Here is a 14,790-nt window from a genome sequence, read left to right as displayed (position 1 = left end):
GGTTTTTAAAAGCTGCCTTGTTGCGGCTGGGTATTCGATCAAAAACTGCTCGGCTAGCTGTTTCAAACCTGGGAGGTTAAACCTGATACATAGAGTTCGAATTTTTTTGTTCTTCTTTGACCATCATTGAAAAATTAATTTAACATGTCCCCAGTCTGGTGCAGTACATAATCTATGTATAAAATTTGATTAAATTAGAAATATGTTTGATTTTGTGCTTTCAGCTTCGTTTTTAATACCAATGAGATCCTCCTAACAATGAACCAAAAATGGCTATTTTTTAAAATTAGGTCTAAATGTACTGCTACAATTGCCATTATCTTTAATTTATATCAAATTTTGGACCGTAGAAGCGTAAACAGATTATGTTCTAAATATGTCATCTATTCTAAAAAATTATATTCTACTCGTGCATCACTGTCCGGTTACTTCGTTCAGCGACAAATGCTGGTTTTATGGTGGCAAAGGACTAAGCGACAAATGATGGTCTCATGGCAACACTCCGAATACTCCGACAGCGCCTTAAAGTCTTCTGCTTTGTTAAAAACACAAAAGAAATCAAAAAGTTGCAAGCCTTATCCATCATTCGTCTATTTATATGTCAAAAAAACTATAAAAAATTTCTCTTTTGATTTTTGTTTGTTTTTCAGCTGGTTTAATTGATCGCTTTCGTGTTAATAAAGCAAAAAACAGCGCCTTTTATTTGTCCCAAATAGAAAAATATGCTACTTTCAAAATTGCATAATTTCTACTAAATGATCGCAGGTAAAACATGTTTTTTGAGCTCAGTGTATCAACAATTTCTCAATTTAGTTCAATTTCCCAAAAAATTCTAGTCAACAAGTCATTTAAATTACTTATTTATCCATTATCTTTCAACTGCGTTGATGTTTGTTGCAATCAATTTGACCATTTTTGGTAAACATTTACGACTTTTCTCATGGTTATTTCTCCTCATATTAAAAAGTAAATCGCCTCAAATATTTAACTAAATGGTAAAAAATTTTGATTTTTTGGATATTGATGTTGATTTTTGAATTTTTTTTAGAATTTCTCAAAAATTGCTTAAGCATTTAACATTTTTTTCATTATAAAAATCACTTAGGATAGAACCTTGATTCAGTTTTCAGGAAAAAAAAATTTGCGACTTTTGAAGTCGTTTTTATTACTTGAAAAATAGCACATGTCAAGAAAAGGAATTAAAAAATACTTTCATTCAGGGGCGGATCTAAGATTTTCTCGAGTGGCGGGGGGATTCTCAAAAAACTTTTTGAAAATTTTGTCGACCTTTTTTAAGGTCGACCAATATGAATTTTCAAGCTCTCCCAAAGCTCTAAGAAGACCTTGTTTTAGCCAAATTTCTGCGCCGCAGGAAAATTTTTTGAAAAATTGGCCAAAAAAGCGTTTTTAGGCACTTTTTTGAAATAGTTGACCAAAAATTAAAATTTTTTTTGGCGCGCTCTCCATTCAAAATTAGTATATATTGAAGCCGAAGGTGCCTTTAGAAAAAATCTAAGTTCCATCAGTCAAATATGAATATCTCAGAATAGTACAAAGGGTAGAACCTTTGGGTCGTGTGAAGTCCCTTTGTAAATAGATCTTATTTACTTAGTTATCATAGTTAGATTTATCATATTTCCTTTGTGTATTCAAATTTCGTTTGTAACTTTCTTTCTTTGTTTTGTATATAATTCCGTTGGGTCTTCTTGTTTTATATCTATTTCGAGAGTTCCATATCAATGAAAGTGATATGAGAAGAAACAGTCGAAATTAGAGCTAAGAAATGGTCGTCGAGTTTGCAGACAGACAAGTGAGGGCTGAAGAAAACAGAAAATGAAAAAGAAGAAAGGTAATATTTGAAATTAAATTATTTTCCCTTTTACAAACAAAAAGTTTTAAAAGTTGGGTTTGAAAATGATAATTATGAATTGAATGCAATGTAAAAGCGAATTATTTACCGTTGAATTTAAAGCAGTAGAAAGTAACTCTCTCTCCCCTCCCCCCAAACCCGCCCTTGTTTTCATTGGATTTTCGGGGTTATGCATAATCAATTAAGAGAACAAAGTTACCTTGACAATCTAACAAAGGGGGGGGGGGGGAGAGGAGGAGAGTGACCCGCTTGTTTTAAGATAAGGAATTGATCATCCAGTCACCCAGCTATCTATTAACATTGGGTATAGAGTCTACAAGGTATTAGGATAGGGAATACCAATGGTAAGGTTTCATGGTTTGTGTGATGATAAGAAAGTTGTCAGAAAAACGAATTTTTTTTGGCTTTTGTGTGGAAATGTCTACTTTTTTTCGCAGAAATCTCGGCTCGCGTTATCCACTCTGAAAACATTATTTGTTAATTACGTGTAGATTGTAGAGTGAAGGTCTTTTAAATAGGTTTTTGGTACATGGTAAGTCAATGGTAAGAGTTGTTGAGCAAAAATTGAGATTTTTTTAATCAAAAAACTGATTTTTTTTTTGAAAAAACCTTGAAGCACAATATTTGTTATAATTCGACCTATTAACTAATTCATTTTTTTTGCTTTTTGAAACATCTTCTTTAAACCATGCTGAAAGCTACTAAAACTTCAAAAAAAAATTTGAGAAAAAAATTAAATTACAAAAAATAAAACATAAATCACTGCATTGTATAATGAGTTTACCGCAATATTTTACATTGTAATATCATAAAACCAATATATTAGGACATCATCAAAAAATTTATTTTATCAGATTAGATGTTATAAGTTCAATGGTTTCGTATCAATTCCATCATCTTGAATTTGTCGTTTTGGATAAAAATAACTAAGTCCTTTCCTTGTCTGTTCATATGTACCAACCATATGATTTATATTTCTGAATCCTCAGTTAGTAGATGTAAAGTTAACTGCTTCATCGAGCACTCTCCTGTATTTTGACATGGTTCCATCTCCAGAATCTTCTAGAACTCCTTTGTTCAAACCTTTACTACTGAATTTGAACTTGTCTGACTTGTTGTCTTAGCAGCAATATATTTTGCTACATAAACATAGCAATTCTGTGCACATAAATTCCTCTTTTTATGGATACTGCAACACGTTCGAGGTAAGAAATTAGACTTTGCATCTGCCTTGAAAGAGTCTCTGCAGTCATTTCCCCCCATTTTTTCCCAAATGTCTCTTTTTTCCGGTTGGATACAGTCGTACAAATTTTCTTCAGCAAGTGCCAAGTAGAGTGAGTATGTGTCCATCTCCAACTCTTCAAATTTATTTACATCACAAAACTTGTCAAAAAAATTATAGTAGAGTTCCAAAATTCGCAGCTTTGCATGCTGAATTATGAAAAAGCCAACAATGAGGGGTTAACGGTGCTCAATGGTTGATTTCAACAACTCCACCTCAAACAAGTCTTTTTCAACTGTATTCAATCTTGTGAACAATTGTTCATTGATCGCTTTATGAGGTTTTTCATCGTTTAGATACTTCGTACTTGTATGCCTGCATCTATCCATGATCTTATATCCATAGGAGGAATTACCCAAAAAGCTTCATAGTTTCTGCTACAACTCCTGAGAAAGGGTTTTCATCTCCTTCTCTTCTCGCATCAACCACTGATTGAACAAAATTATCAAAGCATTTTCGATGCAAATACTGAGCAGAACGGTAAACTTTGGTGCACTGCAAGCCAAGTTCCATATAAATTTTGAAGAGAGAAATTATAACTGTTCCTTTTTCTAGCTTCAAACTAGATATCAGCATTCTTGAGGATGTTTTAAAATTTCATTCTAGATTGCATAATCTTCATGTGGACTCCAATATCGTTTCTTCGAACCTCAGTGAATTTTAAAATCGGAGGAAAGTTGGCAATTTTTCACTTCAGTTCATCTGGAACAACTAAATTGCATTGAACATAACCAAAAAGAGATCCATCTTTAATTTTTTGCTACAAAGGAGTCTGTACAAAGATGTTTTTTGTAGAGGAAGTAAATTCTGACATTTTTTTGATCTTGACATTGGTTTTGAATCTTTCCCACCACTCACACTGCCACAATTCTTCAACTTGTATCCTTTCTCTTTTATGTATTCCCGTCTCATATTTTCCATCTCTTTCTTCTTTTTACCTCGTTCAATATCCAGGTCGGTTAAGGGACGAGCTTCTTGACAAAAACAAAAGTGGTAGTAACATCCCATTGCTTCGAACACTGTCTTACAGTGATCACAATAACCGTGCACATTAAAACAACCGAGTTTTTCTGTTTACCAGATGTAAAAAAACTCTCAACTTTACATTCTGGTCTTGTTTCCTGGTAAAAATACATGACCATATTCTCAAAGTTGCTAGTTCGATTATGTCTAGCCTTGAATTTCCGCAAATCAGCGTCAAACTCCCACCTCGTAGACAGTCCTCTGGCATCTTGACACATTGAGAAAGGATTAAATTGGCTTGCATCAATTCCAAGATCGATTTACAAATAATTGTTGAGTTTCCGATGAATGCCTCATCAACTACAGCTTTTCGAGTGAAAACAATGGAAGGTCTACCACCAGTCACATCTTCTCGACTTTTTTCACATAAATCTTAATCACTATCGCAAAATGAATAAAACTTGTAATTGTAGATTTGTGTAGACATAAGTTTGCTAGATTTGGAAGAGTACATCCAAGTTTTAACATATCTATCCCCTTGTTATGATAAAACTGATTCAATATTTGCATTGCTTCCAGGGTTGGAACTACATCCTTATTATTGCACTACTGCAAAAAAGTCTTTGAACTTAGTCATTCCGTTTTTCTTCCAACTATCCTTTAAGTGATTGTAATTATCCAAACCATATGGAGGAACAGTCTTGATTTGAAGCTTTCTCAGTGCCTGTTCTTCGTCATGCGCACTCTTTCTCAACTTCTCATAATCGATGAAGTCTTTGTCTAGAGGATTGTTGTTTTTAAGTTCACTGAAAAAAGCTTCATACGGTGGCAATTCGGGAAAATCAAGTTTGTCTGGGTTATCAAACCACTCATAGGAAAAAATCCTTTGGTTTCGGTACTTTTTTAGGCTTTGAGAAAAAAGTCCAAAGTGTTTGCCCAACTCAGAGTAATCATTATGTCGAGAAATTGTATACTCCAAACTTGAAGGAAATGAAATTGGTTTTTGTGTGGAAATGTCTAGTTTTTTTCGCAGAAATCTCGGGGAGCGTTATCTAATTAGAAACATTTAATTGTTATTTACGTGTAGATTGAGGAATGAAGGTCTTTGAATTAGTTTTTTGGTACATGGTAAGTCAATGGTAAGAGTTGTTGAGCAAAAATTGAGATGTTTTATCAAAAAACTGAATTTTTTTTTGAAAAAAACCTTAAAGCACAACAATATTTGTTATAATTCGACCTATTAACTAATTCACTTTATTTTTTTGATTTTTGAAACATCTTCTTGAAACCATGCTGAAAATTGCTGAAACTTCGAAAATTTTTGAGAAAAAAATAAAATTACAAAAAGTAAAATATAAATTGTATATTGTATAATGAGTTTACCGCAATATTTTACATTGTAATATCATAAAACCAATATAATAGGACATCATAAAAAAATTTACTTTATCAGATTAGACGTTGTAAGTTCAATGGTTTCGTATCATTTCCATCATCTTGAACTTGTTTTTTTGGATAAAAAAAACTAAGTCCTTTCCTTGTCTGTTCATATGTAGCAACCATATGATTTATAGTTCTGAATCCTCAGTTAGTAGATGTAAAGTTAACTGCTTCATCGAGCACTCTCCTGTATTTTGACATGGTTCCATCTCCAGACTCCTTTGTACAAACCTTTACTACTGAATTTGAACTTGTCTGACTTGTTGTCTTAGCAGCATTAAGTTTTGCTACATAAACATAGCATTTCTGTGCACATAAATTCCTCTTTTTATGGATACTGCAACACGTTCGAGGTAAGAATTTAGACTTTGCATCTGCCTTGAAAGAGTCTCTGCAGTCATTTTCCCTCATTTTTTCCCAAATGTCTCTTTTTTGCGGTTGGATACAGTCGTACAAACTTTCTTCAGCAAGTGCCAAGAAGAGTGAGTATGTGTCCATCTCCAACTCTTCAAATTTATTTACATCACAAAACTTGTCAAAAAAATTATAGTAGAGATCCAAAATTCGCAGCTTTGCATACTGAATTATGAAAAAGCCAACAATGAGGGGTTAACGGTGCTCAATGGTTGATTTCAACAACTCCACCTCAAACAAGTCTTTTTCAACTGTATTCAATCTTGTGAAAATTTGTTCATTGATCGCTTTATGCGGTTTCTCATCGTTCAGATACTTCGTAATTGTATGCCTGGATCTATCCATGATCTTATATTCATAGGAGGAATTACCCAAAAGCTTCATAGTTTCTGCTACAACTCCTGACAAAAAGTGTTTTCATCTCCTTCTCTTCTCGCATCAACCACTGATTGAACAAAATTATCAAAGCATTTTCGATGCAAATACTGAGCAGAACGGTAAATTTTGGTGCACTGCAAGCCAAGTTCCATATAAATTTTGAGGAGACAAATTATAACTGTTCCTTTTTCTAGCTTCAAACTAGATATCAGCATTCTTGAGGATGTTTTAAAATTTCATCCTAGATTGCATAATCTTCATGTGGACTCCAATATTGTTTCTTCCAACCTCAGTGAATTTTAAAATCGGAGGAAAGTTGGCAATTTTTCATTTCAGTTCATCTGGAACAACTAAATTGCATTGAACATAACCAAAAAGTGATCCATCTTTAATTTTTTGCTACAAGGGAGTCTGTACAAAGGTGTTTTTTGTAGGGGAAGTAAGTTCTGACATTTTTTTAATCTTGTCATTGGTTTTGAATCTTTCCCACCACTCACACTGCCGCAATTCTTCAACTTGTATCCTTTCTCTTTTATGTATTCCCGTCTCATATTTTCCATCTCTTTCTTCTTATTACCTCGTTCAATATCCTGGTCGGTTAAGGGACGAGCTTCTTGACAAAAACAAAAGTGGTAGTAACATCCCATTGCTTCGAACACTGTCTTACAGTGATCACAATAACCGTGCACATTAAAACAACCGATTTTTTCTGTTTACCAGATGTAGAAAAAACTCTCAACTTTACATTCTGGTCTTGTTTCCTGGTAAAAAAACATGACCATATTCTCAAAGTTGCGAAATCGATTATGTCTAGCCTTGAATTTCCGCAAATCAGCGTCAAACTCCCACCTCGTAGACAGTCCTCTGGCATCTTGACACATTGAGAAAGGATAAAATTGGCTTGCATCAATTCCAAGATCGATTTACAAACAATTGTTGAGTTTCCGATGAATGCCTCATCAACTACAGCTTTTCGAGTGGAAACAATGGAAGGTCCACCACCAGTCTCGTCTTCTCGAGTTTTTTCACACAAATCTTAATCACTATCGCAAAATGAATAAAACTTGTAATTGTAGATTTGTGTAGACATAAGTTTGCTAGATTTGGAAGAGTACATCCAAGTTTTAACATATCTATCCCCTTGTTATGATAAAACTGATTCAATATTTGCATTGCTTCCAGGGTTGGAACTACTTCCTTTTTATTGCACTACTGCAAAAAAGTCTTTGAACTTAGTCATTCCGTTTTTCTTCCAACTATCCTTTAAGTAATTGTAATTATCCAAACCATATGGAGGAACAGTCTTGATTTGAAGCTTTCTCAGTGCCTGTTCTTCGTCATGCGCACTCTTTCTCAACTTCTCATAATCGATGAAGTCTTTGTCTAGAGGATTGTTGTTTTTAAGTTCACTGAAAAAAGCTTCATACGGTGGCAATTCGGGAAAATCAAGTTTGTCTGGGTTATCAAACCACTCATAGGAAAAAATCCTTTGGTTTCGGTACTTTTTTAGGCTTTGAGAAAAAAGTCCAAAGTGTTTGCCCAACTCAGAGTAATCATTATGTCGAGAAATTGTATACTCCAAACTTGAAGGAAATGAAATTGGTTTTTGTGGGAAAATGTCTAGTTTTTTTCGCAGAAATCTCGGCGAGCGTTATCTAATTAGAAACATTTAATTGTTATTTACGTGTAGATTGAGGAATGAAGGTCTTTGAATTAGTTTTTTGGTACATGGTAAGTCAATGGTAAGAGTTGTTGAGCAAAAATTGAGATGTTTTATCAAAAAACTGAATTTTTTTTTGAAAAAAACCTTAAAGCACAACAATATTTGTTATAATTCGACCTATTAACTAATTCACTTAATTTTTTTGATTTTTGAAACATCTTCTTGAAACCATGCTGAAAATTGCTGAAACTTCGAAAATTTTTGAGAAAAAAATAAAATTACAAAAAGTAAAATATAAATTGTATATTGTATAATGAGTTTACCGCAATATTTTACATTGTAATATCATAAAACCAATATAATAGGACATCATAAAAAAATGTACTTTATCAGATTAGACGTTGTAAGTTCAATGGTTTTGTATCATTTCCATCATCTTGAACTTGTCTTTTTGGATAAAAAAAACTAAGTCCTTTCCTTGTCTGTTCATATGTAGCAACCATATGATTTATAGTTCTGAATCCTCAGTTAGTAGATGTAAAGTTAACTGCTTCATCGAGCACTCTCCTGTATTTTGACATGGTTCCATCTCCAGACTCCTTTGTACAAACCTTTACTACTGAATTTGAACTTGTCTGACTTGTTGTCTTAGCAGCATTAAGTTTTGCTACATAAACATAGCATTTCTGTGCACATAAATTCCTCTTTTTATGGATACTGCAACACGTTCGAGGTAAGAATTTAGACTTTGCATCTGCCTTGAAAGAGTCTCTGCAGTCATTTTCCCCCATTTTTTCCCAAATGTCTCTTTTTTGCGGTTGGATACAGTCGTACAAACTTTCTTCAGCAAGTGCCAAGTAGAGTGAGTATGTGTCCATCTCAAACTCTTCAAACTTATTTACATCACAAAACTTGTCAAAAAAATTATAGTAGAGATCCAAAATTCGCAGCTTTGCATACTGAATTATGAAAAAGCCAACAATGAGGGGTTAACGGTGCTCAATGGTTGATTTCAACAACTCCACCTCAAACAAGTCTTTTTCAACTGTATTCAATCTTGTGAACATTTGTTCATTGATCGCTTTATCAGGTTTTTCATCGTTCAGATACTTCGTAATTTTATGCCTGGATCTATCCATGATCTTATATTCATAGGAGGAATTACCCAAAAGCTTCATAGTTTCTGCTACAATTCCTGACAAAAAGTGTTTTCATCTCCTTCTCTTCTCGCATCAACCACTGATTGAACAAAATTATCAAAGCATTTTCGATGCGAATACTGAGCAGAACGGTAAATTTTGGTGCAATGCAAGCCAAGTTCCATATAAATTTTGAGGAGACAAATTATAACTGTTCCTTTTTCTAGCTTCAAACTAGATATCAGCATTCTTGAGGATGTTTTAAAATTTCATCCTAGATTGCATAATCTTCATGTGGACTCCAATATCGTTTCTTCCAACCTCAGTGAATTTTAAAATCGGAGGAAAGTTGGCAATTTTTCATTTCAGTTCATCTGGAACAACTAAATTGCATTGAACATAACCAAAAAGTGATCCATCTTTAATTTTTTGCTACAAGGGAGTCTGTACAAAGGTGTTTTTTGTAGGGGAAGTAAGTTCTGACATTTTTTAAATCTTGTCATTGGTTTTGAATCTTTCCCACCACTCACACTGCCGCAATTCTTCAACTTGTATCCTTTCTCTTTTATGTATTCCCGTCTCATATTTTCCATCTCTTTCTTCTTATTACCTCGTTCAATATCCTGGTCGGTTAAGGGACGAGCTTCTTGACAAAAACAAAAGTGGTAGTAACATCCCATTGCTTCGAACACTGTCTTACAGTGATCACAATAACCGTGCACATTAAAACAACCGATTTTTTCTGTTTACCAGATGTAGAAAAAACTCTCAACTTTACATTCTGGTTTTGTTTCCTGGTAAAAATACATGACCATATTCTCAAAGTTGCGAGTTCGATTATGTCTAGCCTTGAATTTCCGCAAATCAGCGTCAAACTCCCACCTCGTAGACAGTCCTCTGGCATCTTGACACATTGAGAAAGGATAAAATTGGCTTGCATCAATTCCAAGATCGATTTACAAACAATTGTTGAGTTTCCGATGAATGCCTCATCAACTACAGCTTTTCGAGTGGAAACAATGGAAGGTCCACCACCAGTCTCGTCTTCTCGAGTTTTTTCACACAAATCTTAATCACTATCGCAAAATGAATAAAACTTGTAATTGTAGATTTGTGTAGACATAAGTTTGCTAGATTTGGAAGAGTACATCCAAGTTTTAACATATCTATCCCCTTGTTATGATAAAACTGATTCAATATTTGCATTGCTTCCAGGGTTGGAACTACTTCCTTTTTATTGCACTACTGCAAAAAAGTCTTTGAACTTAGTCATTCCGTTTTTCTTCCAACTATCCTTTAAGTAATTGTAATTATCCAAACCATTTGGAGGAACAGTCTTGATTTGAAGCTTTCTCAGTGCCTGTTCTTCGTCAAGCCCACTTTTTCTCAACTTCTCATACTCGACGAAGTCTTTGTCTAGAGGATTGTTGTTTTTAAGTTCACTGAAAAAAGCTTCATACGGTGGTAATTTGGGAAAATCAAGTTTGTCTGGGTTATCAAACCACTCATAGGAAAAAATGCTTTGGTTTTGCTACTTTTTTAGGCTTTGAGAAAAGAGTCCAAAGTATTTGCCCAACTCAGAGTAATCATTATGTCGAGAAATTGTATACTCCAAACTTTAAGGAAATGAAATTGTTTGCTTTTTTGATGACTGATGTTTCTTGTTCTTTATCGCGAATCAAATAGGGGATTAGGTAGGACTTGATCAAATTCAAATCATATATACCAAAAACAGGTAAAATATTTACATATCTCTCTAAATGCTTTTTCAAATGGATGAGTTGATTTTTCTGAATTTGCAAGAATTGTGTTGACATATCTGATTCTTTCGAATCTTCAATGCATTCGTCTTTGTACTCAAATTTGTTACTTGAATAAATTTTTCCTCGCTCGTTTAGCTGATCAAAGATATTTTTCGATCTCTCATTGACAGCTACTTCAATATCTTGAAGTTTCGTTCTCATCTCCAGCTTATTTTTTTCAGCCAACAGCTCGAGGTTGTTTACAAAATTGATAACCAAGTTCTGTGGATCCTTGTTCTTCAGCAAGATGGGGTCATCAATCAGATTTGATGGTTTTGAGACAGAGTTTGGGGCATGTTTTCCGATCCAGTTAATAGTCTGCGTCTTTTTTAGTTTTTCTGTAGGAACACAAATGGACTCAAAATCGAAAAATGCTAGATTATTTAAATGCTTGTTATTTTCAGAAACTGGAAGACTAAATCCTTCTAGCTTTTTAAACAAGGTCTCGCGAAGCTAATAGACGTTTTTTGAGTAAATAGGTCCCACTTGATCCTTGCATCTCAGGAGAAGCTCATTGAAGTGGTCTGACTTGTGGAAAAAGGTGTCACAACTAGGGCATCGAATGCACTTGTAGAAACTATCTAGATCATTTGTATGAATGATATGATTAATGAATCTCAGTAGTTTGACCGTTTTATCGAATTTTCTAATACATCGTCGAGAGCTAGTTCTCCTACATATTCACCTTCGTGGATACCGAAATCGTATATGAAGATGTTTCTTTGCACAGTTTCCTTTCGACAACAAGTAAGTCTTGTACTAAAACTCCATGAAAACTTTTAGGATCTTGACCAGACTTTGTAGTGAATTCTGTAAAGTATCTAGAAGTGTGAGAGTCGAGATCACTGTGTCCGTTCATGTAAATTGCCAATGCGTGGAAATCACACAAATGATCTTTGTATGGTTCCTTGTTTTTGTTAACTAAAAGATAGTTGTTTTGCTCCATGTCCCTTTCTCCACTGTTGTTGGAGAGAGTAGTAACTTGGGAGCTCTTGTTCACAAGAAGGACAAACCGTCAAAAGATTCGAAGCTGGTTGAGCATGCTTCTTGGCCATATGATAGTTCATTTCTTGTTGATTGTAAGTGAAAAACCTACAATTAGGACCAGAAATTATTGTTTTGCACATCTTTTTCAAAATCGAGCTCCATGTGCCCTAACATACATAATTCAATAAAAAACTTACTTTTTTCTTTTCCTGAAGTAACGAATTTTAAAATTTGAAGTAAAAATCAATTAACTGTTTCTGATTGGCAAACAAAATTATTGCTTTAACACAACAAAACAAGCGTATTTACACTAACAATGACGTCACCGCCTTCGCAATTATACAATTGTGTTCATGACGTCATTCTATGAATCGACGTGACGTCACCGAACACGCTATTTTCATTTTATGGTAAGGAAATTTTTCTTTAGATAGAAGTGACGACATCACCCACGCAATTTCCTTATCGCCTACGCAATTTTCCAAGTATGGAGAAAATTCTAGAATTTTCCCTAAAATTTTTCAACCAATCAGAACTCTGCAGTTTCTAGACATAACTTTGAATCAAAAAGAATCATTATTTGAAAAAAGTCAAACTTAAAAAAACTTGATTTTCTTTGAGTTACTCTACAAGAAAAAAGAAAATATTCCTTGTGATTTCCTTATTGCTGAAGTAGATGTAGATTCTTACTTTTTTCACAATTTTTTGGAGGTTTATGTTGTCCAAAATAGAGTTGTCCGACTAAGCAAAGGTCTATTTAGATACTCTTATCGATCAAAAAATTTATACTTTTGAACCGATTATTGAGTATCAAAGATAAAAACTTACTGCTGAGTTACACCTAACAAAAGAAGAAGTTTTATTTAGTTTGAAAAATTTGAAGTTAATACAAAATTGTTTGATAAAATATTAAAGGTTGTTTTTATTCCATAACCCTGTTCCCAAATTTGTAAAAATTCCTCAGCAAAATTCTTTATTTCTTCATTTCTTTGAAGATTTTTAAAGTTCAAAATCCTGCATGATAAGGTTTGGAATACAGTTTTTCCCGAGATTTGCATTGAAAAATTCATCAATCTCAAGCTATCCTCGCAAATCTACATCAAAATCAAATAACTTGAATATCTACTCAAAAATCAGCAGTTTCTTATTCAATTCAATTAACCAATTTTTGGTCATTTATTTTTGCAATTGCTTTTGTGTATACTTTTTTTATTTGGAAGATTTAAATCCTTAGAAAAGTCTTCTGATTGGATTCGACAACTAAAACAAGAATGAACCTTTTTGTGATTGGAAACGACAATGTGTAAAACTACTTAAGCTGGAGTTTGTTTCCGATTGGACACGACTGTTGTCCAAGAATTCCATAAAAGGAAGCTAAAATGTGATTGGTCCTGACTACAATCCAAATCAAGAAAACTAATTCTGATTGGTTAAACCCACACATTCGAGTTGAAGGTACCCCTCTCTCTTTACTAAAAGTCTTTTTATTTTTAACTTAACTAACGTCAACTACCTCCTCTCTCAGCTCTAAATACTTTAATTTTAACTTAACTTCTGTGAGCTACCTCCCTCTCAACTGTAAATCTTGTTTTTACCCGAACCTTAAACTCAACTTATTGCTCAAAATGATCTCTTCAGTGCAAAACAGCAACCTTATTTATTCTGTAGATTTTTTACCTGATCTAGTACAAATTCAAGCACGAGAAACCGTCTCTGGAGTAAATTTTTGGCCCGAATGGACATGCCAATCTAAGTCTGGCATATGGTAGAGGTGATGCGAAGAGATTTTGACGAACATCATATGACGCAAGTACCCATGACAGAGAACCAACTTGGAGAAATGCAAATGATAGATGAAGTGGCTGAGTATGTAGAGTGAACTAACTCGAAACTCCTGACTCTAGATATGTGGCCCAACCAATCACAGATTTCCTCTTTCCTTGGGAAGAAGGATCTGTGGACAACCCAATTGCCATCGAAGAGAATGAGGGGTTTTCTAAGCCAAGAACTCCAGTCAGCGAACCACCGAGACAACTACCGGTGATGGAGGCAAGACCAGCTTTGCGCTCTATTGCGAACTTCATTAGCTCTTTGATTTGTTATAATTTGGTTGCTGTCTTGGGTTTTTGAATTTAATTTTTTTGCATTTAGTAATTTTATTTTAAAGATAGGAACAAAGAGATAAAGAAAGAGTTGATAGAAGAATTTATTGAAAAAATTTGCTCAAAAACATTGTTAAAAACCAAACTAATTATGCCATTGGTAAAAACTTTTTTCAAAGTTTTTTTTGTAAAGATGGCAAATAATTGAACCAATCTTGCAAGAATTTTCCCAATTTTTTCTGCACACATGATAAAAAAAATTATTGCAATTTTTGCAAACATTTTAAAATTTATACATTTGTACCATGCAAAAATCAAAAAAAAACTCGCAAGTTAAGAAAAAAAGTTTTTTCGCATTTTAAAGAAAATTATATTGAAACTTTCTTGCACTGTTGAAAATAAAAATTTATAATTTCTTTAAATCATAAATTAAATTTTAAATTAAATATAATTAAATATAAATATATAATATAATTATAATATAATTATATTATAATATATAATATAAAAAAATTATAACAATTATTTAAATATAATTAAATATAAATATAATAATATAAATTTAATTAAATATAAATTAAATTTTGCTCATTACAAAAATCCTTTTTCGCATGTTTTTTGATCAAAAAGATCAAAAAAACAATGTCTTCAGATAGGGAATAGCACTCAAAGTCATCAATAAAGAAACATTTTCAGCAAGTTTTTTACAATATACTTTTGCGTTTTCGCATATGCATAATAAAAAAGAAC

General features: G+C 33.3%; 1 protein-coding gene across 1 annotated transcript in view; it reads left to right on the top strand.

The window, feature by feature from the left end:
• The window catches only part of LOC134850943 (C-terminal-binding protein 1-like), a 226,242-nt gene that overhangs the window by 165,931 nt on the left and 45,521 nt on the right, over window positions 1-14,790 (top strand). The gene's annotated exons all lie outside the window — the stretch shown is intronic.

Source organism: Symsagittifera roscoffensis, chromosome 7 (assembly GCF_963678635.1).
Source record: "Symsagittifera roscoffensis chromosome 7, txSymRosc1.1, whole genome shotgun sequence".
In the NCBI taxonomy this organism is placed as follows: domain Eukaryota; kingdom Metazoa; phylum Xenacoelomorpha; order Acoela; family Convolutidae; genus Symsagittifera; species Symsagittifera roscoffensis.
This window is presented reverse-complemented; position numbering and strand designations above follow the sequence as displayed.